General features: G+C 36.5%; 1 protein-coding gene across 11 annotated transcripts in view; it reads left to right on the top strand.

The window, feature by feature from the left end:
- Nucleotides 1–13,547, top strand: part of PLEKHA7 (pleckstrin homology domain containing A7) — a 103,270-nt gene that overhangs the window by 13,113 nt on the left and 76,610 nt on the right. The window lies entirely within an intron of this gene.

The following is a 13,547-nucleotide window of genomic DNA, read 5'->3' as shown; positions in this document are numbered from 1 at the left end:
ACCCGGTCTGGATTCAAGGTATTGATGTAAATAATTCCAGTAGTCCCTCTGAGTCACAGAATCAGGTGGGAAAAGACTTCTGAGATCATCAAGTCCAACCTGTGACCCGATACCACCATGTCAACTAGACCATGGCACTAAGTGCCACATCCAGTCTTTCCTTAAACACCTCTAAACACCTCCAGGGATGGTGACTTCACCACCTCACTGGGCAGTCCACTCCAGTGTCATTTCTGTGAAGAAATTCCTCCTAGTATCCAACTTAACTTCGTCTGGTGCAGCTTGAGACTGTCCTCTTGTCCTATCACTAGTTGCCTGGGATAAGAGACCGACCCCCATCTGGCTACAAACCTCCTTTTCGGTCGTTTGGTTCCTGTAGAAAATTTGATTTAAATTAGCGTTGCTGATAAAGCCTCTACTAGTTTTAGTCGTTACTTCTATGGTGTCATGGTTCAAACAAAGCAAATACAAGTCATTATCAATATAGATTTTTATTTAGTTGATTTTTCTAATCGATATACATGCCAGAATTTTTTTGTGCTGATTTAGAACATTCTGCCTGCGTAACTTGCTAAGTTGTGTGAATAAGTCTGCTGTTGTTAAATGGTGCATTTTAAAAAGGCAATGATCACTTCTGCTTGGTCGTGATTTGGAACAATATCCAGAAATAAAGGGCTTTGACTCCCTATCCCTTCTTGTCCTTGCAGTAATAAGTAGTTGAACACTAACTCTTCATAGAAGGACACTCCTTTTTTATAGAAAAATGTGTATGTACTTTGTGAGAATAGTCAACTACTTTTTGTCCTTTGCTACTTGACTGAATGCCTTAAGGAGTTCTGGATGACAATAAAAATGATGTCCTTGATTTAGAAAAAAATGACAAACCAAACCATTGAGCTGTGTAGGAAATTAAATACTAAGATGAGAAATTTTTTATGTACTATATGTAACATCCCTGGACTATTTAACATATACTGTTCCTTTTTTTGCCATCTGTGTTCTTTTAAAGACTTCCCGGCTTAGATCACTTCCTGTGAAAAAGTTATCTCTAGACAGATTGGAGGCTTCTGCAGTGTTTGTGAAGTACTTGGCTTCAGTGCAGTGCTTTCAGTACTATTTGTGGTATTAGTGAAAATGTATGTTTGCTTCAGATATAAATTCCTTGAACGCTCAATTTTATGCATCCTCCCAAAATTTCGAGTTTCCTACCATCTCTCTTACTTTCAAGAGATCAGTAATTAAATCACAGTTCTCCATATAACACTGCCTTCTCAATCATGTTAAGATCTTACTGATCAGTAAAAGTTACTCTTTCTCACTGTATTGAACCTGTTTTTATTCTCCTCATTGAACTTGAAGCTTTGCAGTGTTGATCCTTTACAAGTGTCCTTCATGAGTATTTGTTTTGGAAATCTTTCACCAGAAGAGCTTTTCTAGATTGAATCCGTCTTTCCTATTTAGGATATCCTGTAGTATCAGAAGTACATTTTCTTTATTCCTTTGTGGTATTCTTCTGTTGCTGTGTTTTGGTCTTCATACTGTGGTTTGTCACGTTGGTGGTAGTCTGTGCTTAAAATGTTCATCTACGCTTCATGTCCTGGAGAAATCGAATTAAATCTCATTCACTGTGCCTTACTTGTCACCTTTTTTGTTGCTGTTTTTCTTGTAAAGAGCTGTTGCTGTTTATTTCTTCTATTTGTTTCAAGTAAGGGATTGAAAATGTCATCTGTTCACATATTCTGTGAAGTTTACATGCATTTCTATGTCTGTAAATGTACATATCAGTGTATAATAGTATGGCTTTTTGACATCCATGAGTACTTAAAAATCTGCATGAATGCAACTGTTAACTTCAAATGTATGATTAAAAATTATGGGAGGAAGAATCCGAACCCCTTACTGATTAGGACAGCATATATTCTGTATAAATTTGTTTGCATTATGAAAACTTATGTGCCTAGTGCTCCTGTTTCGTTGTTTTTTTTCCTCTTGTGGTGTGAACAAATGTTCTTAATATCAGAAAAAAATGTGATTTCCTTGGCAGTCTAACTACATTTCCAATTGATTCATATTCCTTATTTGTATATTAATTAATAAAATTTCTAAGCAAAGTGATTACTGGGAAACTTGTATAAATATTAGTTTTTCCACCATTCTTGCATCATATGAATTTCTTTTTCTGTGTTTCCTGATAGGACATGTCATGGTGGATATAGGCCAAGAAGTCAAGTTTTTTCTTTGTTATGTGATCTAACCTGATATTCAGTAATTCAATACTAACTCTTCGCAGAAGGACACTTTTTTGGTAGAAAAAGATGCATGTATTTTCTGAGAACAGTCAACTTCAGTTTTTGTCCTTTGTTGCTTGATTGATGTTCAAAATGTACTTTAAATATTATTGTCTGATGATAGGCTGTAGTATATGAACAACTACAAATAACAGCAAATTATGAGATTATCAAGCTGTATCCATTTGCCAGCTTGTTGAAGAAAAACAACTGCTATGTGGTTATACAAATAATTGCTGTAGTGCTTTGTGGTAGCTTGGAGAAAAATAACACCAAGTGCTCTGCTTTTTATCCCCTTGTATGTTTTTATGAGGGTACTGAAAATATTTTCTAATTGCCAGGATTGTTTATGCACACTGCGAGTAATGAATAGCCCTGTCAAGGTAGGCATTTAAGAATCTGCAGGATCCAAAACATGATGGTTTTTAATTATTTTTTTTATCAGTATCTAAAACATTATTTTTAAAAGCCCACAGAAGTATTTATAGCTGTCTCTATTTTTCTCCAAGATTAGAAAAGACATGAGATGTCTTGCCCTCAGCTTTTCCTTCACTCCTTTGCAGGTAACTAATCTGTAATCATACTGACTTGGACAAGTCAGTCCCTGCTAAACATTTGAGATTTCCTACTGAGGTGACTTGGAATGCTTAGTCTGCATTGACATGAAAAGAATTCTGCCAGCCATCCTAAAAATCATATTCTCACCAAAGTATTTGATACAAACAGCAAGTGTGAAATCTAAATGTGAGGAAATAAATACAAAGAGCAGGGTGTTCAAGGGAAACAAAAATTGTATTATTATTCTTGCAATTTTAAATTGGGGTTTGTTTTTTTTTAGAGAGTAGAATTTGAGTTTCACTCAAACTGTCAGCAGAATGAATTTCAGTAATTAAAATTCCTATTATCTTTTCTAGGCATGAAAAGATTTTTGTTGTTGTCATGGTGACAGTTGAGTGACAACCTCGAAGTGAGTAATTGCTACTGAGAGCTCCATTATGAACATTTGCAATATTTCAGAAAGGATTTCAGGACAAAATAGGATATCATTACTGGGCTTTCAAAACATGTTTTTTTAGCCTCAATTTTTGTGTAAAGAAAGTGTCTAGGTGACTTTGGCTCAGAAGGTTCTTTTTAAGAACCATGTGAAATATCACTACTAATTGCTTTTTCTCCCCGTGCTCTCAGCAGAAGGGCCAAATTCACAGAAACAAATACGTGATGGAGTGGGGTAGACTTTGCAGTACCCTGCAGGTCCTGTGTATTGAATTGTTCTCCAACTCTCTTCCCTTTTGCCGCAGGGATGTGTACATGTTTCACCCTAGAAAGTGCATTTGTGTGCATACATGTACAGTTTGTATATATAATGTATTTACTGTTTTGTGATGATTTGTCATGTGTTTCAGGTGATAAATTAGATCATTTGTGAAAACAATGCTGTGGGATTATAAAGATGTTATTACATTTACAAAACTTTTTATGAATTACTTTTTTGAAAGTGTTGTAAAAATCAGTTTAGAGTTCTACTTGCTCTTCAGAGCTGAAAAACTTGCTGCGAATCCCATTTCTGAATAGTGCAAGTTATACACTCAGCAAGGGAAGTTCTGCATTCTTGATTTTTTACAATCTCCACAGTGCTTTTACCCCTATAAATTCTGTGATTTTAAGGACTGTGAGGAAAGTAAGATTTACAAGGTATAAGGGTGTTTGTGATTTGCATTAGGTAGTACTGTACTGAAGTGTATGTTTGTCTCAAAACACTGTATGCAACAGTAATCCAGTTACACACATCCTTGTTACCACATACCTGGTTTCCTTCAAGTATAAGATACTTTCTTAAGTTCTGAGAGTTGTTTCAGGTGAAATATTTTAATTCCTGAAGGTCATTACTATGCATTCAAGTGGCTGCCTGAGTTCATGTTCTTCTTACTGCTGGTAAACATTTATCGTAGCTTACTGATATATCAGCTTTCTGATTGTAAGCTGAATTGAAAGTTTCTCTTGCATTTTTACTGGTGTGATTTGATACCTTTATTACATGAGCACATTACAATCAAAACCTACATGCTGCTCCTAAATATGCAAAAGATTAACTTTTTGAATTTTAAGAATTTTAATCTTCAGGAAGTTTGTCTAACTTTGGACGTGTCTAGAGCCCGAAAGTGAAAATCTCAAGTACGCGCGTGTGCTCACACATGCACATATCTGACATTTATATGTCTTTATACATATATATATCTATAAAAGGACAAGAAAAAGTATCTGTAAACATTTATTTTTTGGGGGGAATAATTTTAATTTTTAGTTTTGGCCACACAGTAGTTCAGGAAACCTTGTAAACCTTACTTCTTGCTGTCACTAAAAGAATTAAGGAGCTGAAGGACTACTGTGTGTGTGGAGGAAAACTCTGTTGAGACTATGCAATGAAATTTTCTCCATAACCATGAATTTGACCAAATTGGTCAGATTTTTCTCAGAGGTGATGAAATATCTTAGATCTGAACTGTGCTTGGTAAACCCTTACAGGATTTGATTTCATTTGCTAAGGAACAAGTGAACTGAGGATGTTCAAAGTATTTTTTTCTTTTTGCTTCTAGTTCATAACTTTGAGCTCAGTCATTCATAACGTTCTTACTTGAAAGGCACGGTTTGAAAATGAGGTTAAATACATTACATTGAGAGCACTGAAGTGTTTTTTTACTGCATTGTAAGTTTTAAGTATCATTGTTTTCTATATATTCCCTAAGTAGACTTACACTTTCCAATATTACCACTCTCTGTTTTAACTCATCCTGGGAGTAATGATTCGTAAGATGTCTTTTTGCAAAAACGGCACATAACAATCTTTTAAAGACCTACAAAAGGAGATGTACTGCTTGGTGTCCACTAACGTTAGTTCTGCAAACACTGAGAAATGTTAGTTGTCCCATTTGAAGTGTTTGTAAACTAAGCATGTCTTTAATCAAATTTTGTATTGTAGTAAGTAAATGACATCTCATTTTTTCAGGTTTCATCTTTATGGATGAAATCTTAAAAATCTTGGCATTTGTGATCTTTGTCTGTGAAATAATTTGAATATTATCAATGCTATAATTTAGATTTTCAGGTGATACCATTGCTATGTCTGAACTATGCAAAGGGCATTATTGCACTGTTGTAAAAGTCTTGCTGTTCCTTGAACTTGCTGCTTCTGTCACTGCAGATATTTTTCCTTCCTAATGAAGGTAATACACTTTCTGATTAATTATTTAAATGTTATTTTGTTTGTTTGTTTTAAACTGTTTTGTACTTGTGTGTTTTATTTTCTTACTCACAGAAATACCTCTAGTACTATAGTCGTAGTGGCCCTTATAAATTCCATTAAGGGAGTTTTTAGTGTGATGAGTCACTTCTAGGCATTTTCATTCAAATAATGTACAGAGTCTGGTTCAGAAAATACAATAGCTTATTCTGTTCTTGTATACAGAGAAGAGAATGCACATGGAAGTTTGTCACTTAAAGAAAAATAAATGGAAGTATTTCAAAATAGTTTCTTTTTATATGATGAATATATGCAATATGAAGCGAAACTGTTTTGTGATCCAGTCAGCAAACAATGTGATCTTTGCCTTTTGTGTAAAATAACCATATTTCACATTGGGAAATGCTAATAAGGGCCTATAACTTGTACTTCATTTCTTAGTCCTCTGCAGGAAATCTGCTTCTTACCAGTTATAATAATGTGATTAGACACTTAACTACAAAAATATTAGATGGACAGAAGCATGCACAAACCAAGAGAAATTGGCGTCTTACAAGTTCTACCTTAATCTGTACTCTACTACCTGCATTGGAGTAATTCTTAGTTTATGACCAGGAAGTGTTACCTACTACAATTCAGGTTTTTTGGATGTTTAAGTAAATTATATGGATTTAGTTGTAATAAATGTTGTTCATGCTTTTTTAAAAGTATTAGCTGTTAAAATTTGTTCTTAGAAACTCTACAATGGAAATACAGAGATGCTGTAGTGCAGTTTTCTCTTTTTGGTCATTCTGGCTTTTCAGTAACAAGAAAATGTTTGTGAATGGAAACAGCTTACTATGTAAAATGGTATTCCTGATAGAGATGATGAAAATAGAATAAGGAAGAGAGAGTGTGCCAGAGTACTGTTATTTTGTAACTCAGGGGCTTACCTTCTATTTCTCTCTGTGCATTTTGGTGCCAGCTTGTTGCAGAGGTCTGATAGTTCTCCATGAATGAAGAGTGTGAAAAGTTAGTGGAAAATATTCTTACGAAAGGTTGAGATGGATGTGTCTTGAACTTTAGCTGGTTTTTGGGAGATAAAATATGTCTCTGCTGTCTGTGCTTCTAGTTCAGGGCTTCTGTAGTGACCACAGTGCTTTGCCAGGCTGTTTGGACTAAAAGGAGTGCACAGGGAAAATTCTACTGGAAGGTGAATAGTTTAGAGACATGAGGGGTGGAAGAGCCTGAGGCGATACGTGCACAGCGCTGTTACAATATTTAGACATAGGAGTGTCTGAAACTTATTTACAAAATAATGCTGTAAATACAGGCCCTGAGAAGATCTAAAATGAAAAGTTTTCCAAAAGTCTACTGTATCATGAAGTTTACAGTAAAAGTGGTATTGTGAAGTCTGAATTGAGAATCCCATTTTAATTATTTCCTGAAAAATCTGCTAATTGATACCGTTGAGATTTAATTTATAGACACAGCTGCTGCTGCTAATGCCCCACATTCAGCATTCTGAATATCTGCATTTTAAAAAGTCTCCTTAATTTGGTATCTCATAGGTCACTTAATACTTTGGTTTAGATTTTTGAATTTATGAATAATTGCATAATTATACATTAATATAACTTATATGGTTATAATGCGATTATAATATTGTTACACGTTAGTTGTTGTGTGAAGAAGAGGACGGGATAATTCTTTGAAGAACTGGAACTACCTGTACTTCCAGCCCCGGGGAACAGTTGGGAGCTCAAGGAACAGAAGAGAACATCCCAGTTTTAGAGGATTAGGAAGCAAGGAAAATCCCTGCAGTGCTTATATGACTTTCTTCAGTTGCTGGAATTTTGTTCGCCTAAGGGAAAGTCCTGTGACCTGAGCTGTATGTGTTGCAGTATCATGTGCCTGTTGAAGGACATACAGTTTTTTGCTAGTCCAGTCTCTCATAAGGTGATTTTAGGTACTAGTTGGTTTCTGAGCTCTGATGATAGTTTTCCTTTAACAGAACCAGAACTCTCATGAACCTTTTTGTTTCCTTCAGTGGCAACTGCATAGAATTCATTTTGTTGTGGGCATTCAGCATTTTGCCGCCCTGCGCGCATCCTTCCCGTCTCCTTACGTATGCTATTCCTTATTGCTCCCGCATCCTCACTCTTGCATCTTTACTCAGCTGTTCCCACTTGAAGATAGCATAACAAAAAGAGCAGATAAACTTTAAAATCTCTATCTGCCTTGAAAATTTTGTGAGAAGAATTTGTGAAACACCTAGTTTATGAACCGTACGTGATGCTTGGATACTTTTATCAAGCATAGGAAGTCTTGAGCACTCTAGAATGCAGTTGTCATTAATAAGCACATGTGCAGACTGTGTTAAGTGAAAATATATTTTAAATGAACTTCATGAAATTTCAGCGGGCAAATTGCACTTGGCAGGTTGAGGGAGGTGATTCTTCCCATCTGCTCTTGTGACAGAGCTCCCCACCTGGAGCACTGCATCCAGTTCTGGGGCCCTCAACATAAGAAAGACATGAACCACCTCAAGTGGGTCCAGAAGAAGGCCATGAAGGTGATCAGAGGGCTGGAGCACCTCCTTCATGATCACAGGCTGAGAGAGCTGACATTGATCAACCTGGAGAAGGGAAGGCTCCAGGGAGACCTTATTGCAGCCTTTGAGTCCTTAAAGGGAGCTTATGGGAAAGATGGGGATGGACTCATTATCAAATGAGTGTGGTGACAGGATGTGAGGCAATGTTTTTAAACTGAAAGAGGGCAAGTTTAGATTAGACATTAGGAAGAAGTTCTTTACTATGAGGGTAGTGAAACACTGGAATAGGTTGCCCAGAGAAGTTGTGGATACCTCATCCCTGGAGCGTTCAAGGCCAGGCTGGGGCTCTGAGCAACCTGGTCTGTTTGGTGGACTAGGGAGGTGTCCCTGCCCATGGCAGGAGGGTTGGAACAAAATGATCTTTAAGGTCCCTTCCAACCCAACCCATCTCATTCTATGATTCTGTGATAATTTCATTGGAGTGACATTATTTCCCAGACATGCATCCCATAACTTTGACTTGAATGCTATTTTAATAGAATCCAGCCTAAAAGTTGTGAAATGTGTGGCCTCTAGCTTAGGGATACACTGATTATGGAGCTGCATTGATGCTGAAACCATGTAATGCTGTAATTATGGATTGAGGTAATTGATGTTCTACACTGACTTTTTAACAGTTACTATGTAGGGTGACAATAGAGGTAATATATACTTCTGGTATTTTAAGTGACCTCTTTATCTATTCTACCAAATACATAGACATATCAATTCTACAAGCATGTAAGGAGGTCATGTTGTATAAACTATTAATGCAACTTACAGGACAGTCCTTGAAAAAGTTCAGTTATTCCCTTGTATTTATTGGTTGCTTGGCTTACTAATGATTTCATGAAAGAAATCTTGTAAGTTGTTTTCTGTTGATAAGCAGTTAGAAATATGGCATCTTGTGTCTTTGATACATGCTACTTCCAGGTTCCTTACTTCCAGAAATAGTTGGTGTTACATATCATGGATATGATTATTTCTTTTCTTAAGAATCTGCACTTAACTGTAGCAGGAAATACCTTCAAAATGGGAACATAGTCCTTACATATGTGATTTTATGGGCAGGGTAAGACCACTTAATAAAAAGGGTACATCTGCCTTTTTTCTTCCTTTGGATAAACTTCTGGGGAAGACTACTAAGAAACATAACATTATTCTTGGTCCTGCTGTCAAGATTCTTTTGTTTGTTTCTTCCAGCAAATCTTCAATACAAGATGCAGGGAGGTGGTCTGCGATTCACATCAACATCCCTGACTGATTTTTTACTTGTGTTTTCTTTCCCTACAGGGCATGCTGTAGTCACAAAAATCCCTGTTGGAACTTCAGTCAGTAACAATGTTGATTTTCTTTAGATCGTGTTATTTAAAACAAAACTGTCTATTTCCAAGCAGAACTCTAGTGGGTTTTTTCTCCCTACTGTAACTCTCAATTTTAATTTTCTAATGCATCAACAAAATAGCTTTTGTGTCTATTTTCTATTTCTCATGCAGCTAAAGTTTACATTCATGTCAGTAGAAGTATTTTAGAGTGAAAACAGGTATGTAAGGAATCTAGAACCAGACATTTTGAGGTGCTAAAAGGTTGGAGCTGTTTTTTCTTAATGGCTTAAGAATACATTGTTTTACTCTGCAACCTGCTCACGTCAGAAGGATATAGAATATGCACATGGTCTTTGCAGAATTTTTGAGCCCTCTGATAGTAATTAAATTCAGAAGCATTAAAGCTTGAAGTCATGGTATATAACATGAAGGCCCCGGAATGCTGGATAGAAAACAAAGTCTGTGTCATACAAGATAAGAATAATTGATTTATTTTAATTTTCCTAGAGAGCATCTCCTTATTCAGAAATGGGGCATTTTCCTTCCTTTCACTCAGATTTGACAGTAATTTGCATGACAACATAGTTGTTTCTTTCTAGTGTTGTGCTTTGAGATGAATGGATATTGCCGCTCATCACTTCTGGAATTTAATCTGTTGTATTAGCATCACTAGCTTAGGTTTAGATTCTTAGATTAGAAGCAAACGTATTCTGTGACATGTTAGACCAAACTTGATGTTTCAGTGCAGTTACTTGTGAGTCACACTTGGGTGAATTAAGTTATAGCAACTATAAAGTGAGTAACTGAGCAGAAAGGTTTTGATTAAGTAGTATAGGAAAATTCATCTCAGAGGGAGGACTTAGATGTGGAGATGCAACTTTTCAGGTGGCATTGATTGGTTCAGTTTTGAAGTACTGCACTGGCAATTTTATCTTGCCAAATAATTTTGCTGAACTTGCTTTCTGGGTATGGTAATGCATTAGGCTTCATTATATTTGTGCAGAATCGTATCCTGTTTTACAGTGTGTTACCTCACAGCTGTGAAAAAGTACATTAAAATAAAAGGCAACCACCTTCTTCCCAAATCCATACACTTAGTTCTTGAAGTGAAAAGAGAATTGATGTCACCAAAATGTTGTCTTCAGAATAAAGACAATTTTATGTTGGATACAAATACTTTAAAGAACAAATTTCTGTGCACTGGAACAGATTTTCTGTAAATCTGTGAACAGTTAATCTTGGAAGGCGGCAGTGTGTCTTGTTTATCTAGATTCAGGAATTCCAGCCTGTTCTTGCTTCCCAGCTTTGATGGAATTTTTTTGAAAGGTTGAAGTAGTCCTTTCTACTATTGAAAAACAATGGATGTTTTGGTTCCATGTTTAGGGTACAGTAGCACCCTAAAAGCTATAAATGAAGTTAAGACTCTAAATTTGTAAGCACCTTTTCTCTCTTTTGAAAGTCTAAAATGTTGAAAAAATAGTGATTTTATAAAAATAAGATGACTTGGTGGGGTTGTACAAGAAATCTGCTTCAGGGCCAAGATCTGAATCCTGATCTCCCAAGTCCCAATGTAGTAGTGCCAAAATTATTAACTTTTTAATTCTGTTAATGATGCAGAAAAACTTCAGGTTTTAGAAATCTAGCCACTTCGTTTGCTTTTCTTGTGGGAGAACTCCATTTCTCTGCAAAGACGCATTTCCAAGTCCCAGTCTAGTATCCAAAATAAGTAAAATCCATTACTCCATCAATTTAAATTTGTGTTTTAGGGATAGCAAATGTTCAGAGAAATGATTTGTGACCTTGGTTAGTTTCAACAGTTCTAGTAGCTGACTGGGAGAAATGAAAATGAAATTAATCTGAAATTAAATTTTTATATGCAGAACATAAGTTTTCAGAAGGAACTAATACCAGATTTGTCCAATTACTTACCATATTTCCTCTTGCAAAGTTTTGACTTTCTGTAATCAGATAAAGTCCCAGAAAAGGTGAGTATGTAAACCAAAACTGAAACGAGCACAAAAAACCAAAACCAAATGGAACAACTGAATCTTCTTTTGCAAATAGTTATATTGCTAGATTAAACATTTATATAAGCATTTTTTAAAACATTGCACTTTTTCTATAATTAGTCAATTAAGATATAATGGAAGCACTGAAAGCATGAAAAGGTATTGTGCAGCTTGTAATCCTTTTGATAAAGTATATATCCATATGAATACTCATCATGTTGTGCTTGGAGTTTTTTGCATTTTAAAAATTAGCATTAAATAAACCCTTCATACTGTAGAGTTGGTCTGAACTTATCTAGAGTGTCTAGCTCTTAGTCTGGCTCTACTCAGTCATATGCTTTGGAGCACTTTACTTTTGATCTTATGGTGTCTGAAGGAGAAAAAAATTTAATTCCCTGAATAGTGAAAGACTATTTAATATCTGTATTTTCAAGAGATTACAAAGTTTTCTCTAAGTTAAAGATGCACATTTTTCAAAGGCATTCTGTCATCGTATGTGCTGTTAAATAATTACCTAAAGAACAAATATTATTTCATGTGAAGTTACTTCACCTTCACGGCTGCCAAGTTTCAGTCACATGCTTGATAGAGACTATCTTGGCATTGAAAGGACTTAATGCAGGATCTGAAGAAGTTTTTGGAATTTCTTTCAATCTCTAATCCTGCCAGCGCTCCCTGTTCTCACCCCAGGCCTTGTCAGCAACGTGAGAGCTCTCCTGCTGCCAGATTCTCTTGCTTCAGCATTGCCCTTGCCTGTGCCTCGGCTGACGGGGCAAAGCTGAGCGGTGAGACGTGCGGCCCGCAGCGATCCCTGTGAGGTGCCTGTGCTCTGCTCTGGCCCTGTTATTTGACAGCAACAAACAGCGGTGATGCTTTGAGGTCAGAAAGTGAACCAGCATGGGACTGTCCTCACAGGTCGCTGGCCAGCTGGGGGAGATGGCAGAGAACTAGTCCTTGTATTACAAAGGTGAGAGGTGGGTGTTACTGCAGATCATTTGGCTGAGGTCTGATTTAAGACACTGACACTGTTGTGGAGCCGTGTAGGCTGTGGAAGTCCTGGCAATAAAGCATGGCAGCAGAAGCAGTGCTGCTGTGCTCTCGGAGGTGTTACCTGCACTGGCTTCACTTCTCTGAGAATGGAGGGCTCTGCTGGGGGCTTCAGTACGGTGGAGCTACAGGACAAGAAGCAGGCAAAGAGACTGTAACATGCTGCTCAAGTGGCCTAGGAGGAATGTAGCTGATAGCTCCACTATATATAGTGGTGTACTAAGAGCTGTCTTTTGGATGAGTTTTGCTGCAGCCTTGCTCCCTGAGGCAAAGGAGGCGGATTTTGTGTGTGTTGGCTGTTGACAATTTAGCAGTTTTATGTGGCTGTTGATTTCCAGGCTTATTGTGAAAGGTGGCAATTGCTTCATCTTTCCAGTTACTTTAAAAAATAATAGCACTCCTCATGTTTAACGAAGGAGTTTTCATCTTCTCCAGTGGGATAAGGTGGTTTCATAGTGAATGTCATTCAGAACCGATTGTGAAGCTGTGTGCTGCCCCAGAAGACTACATGCTATCCGACAATGTATATTGATGTTTGCTGATATAAATGAAACCTCTGAACTACTTCACAGAAAACCAACAAAGTAGTTTTAAAAGTGTGTTTGCTAGCTAAAGCAATTTTTGACACAGGAAGAGTGAAAATGTGTTTCTTTGTACATTCCTTATGCTATTTTCCTTAGCCAGTAGATCCTCATGTTGACATCGGTTGTGTGTAGCATGGACTTTTTCTGAGCAAACAGTTTGGGCATTGTTAATATGTCTACTTAGTGACATTTAGAAAATGCAAATGATTCCTCTGTGGCTGGGTAGTTTTCACTCTTGTCTGATTGTATTTTATTTTAATATTTTATTCTCAAATTTTCACCTTCTGATAGTGCTATGTGTTGACTCAAGAAATTTAACATAGAATGTGATTTTATGAGTTTTCTTAAATTTGATTTATGTTTGGTTCACATACTTAGATATTCAGTATACTAAACTCAGCATAACTTACACCAATAAAGTAAATTGTTATTAACCAGTTGCTGTTGGTTATATTGTGACTTTACATGTTTTGATTACATAGTG

Source organism: Neopelma chrysocephalum, unplaced genomic scaffold (assembly GCF_003984885.1).
Source record: "Neopelma chrysocephalum unplaced genomic scaffold, ASM398488v2 Primary Assembly neopelma1_24, whole genome shotgun sequence".
In the NCBI taxonomy this organism is placed as follows: Eukaryota; Metazoa; Chordata; class Aves; order Passeriformes; family Pipridae; genus Neopelma; species Neopelma chrysocephalum.
This window is presented reverse-complemented; position numbering and strand designations above follow the sequence as displayed.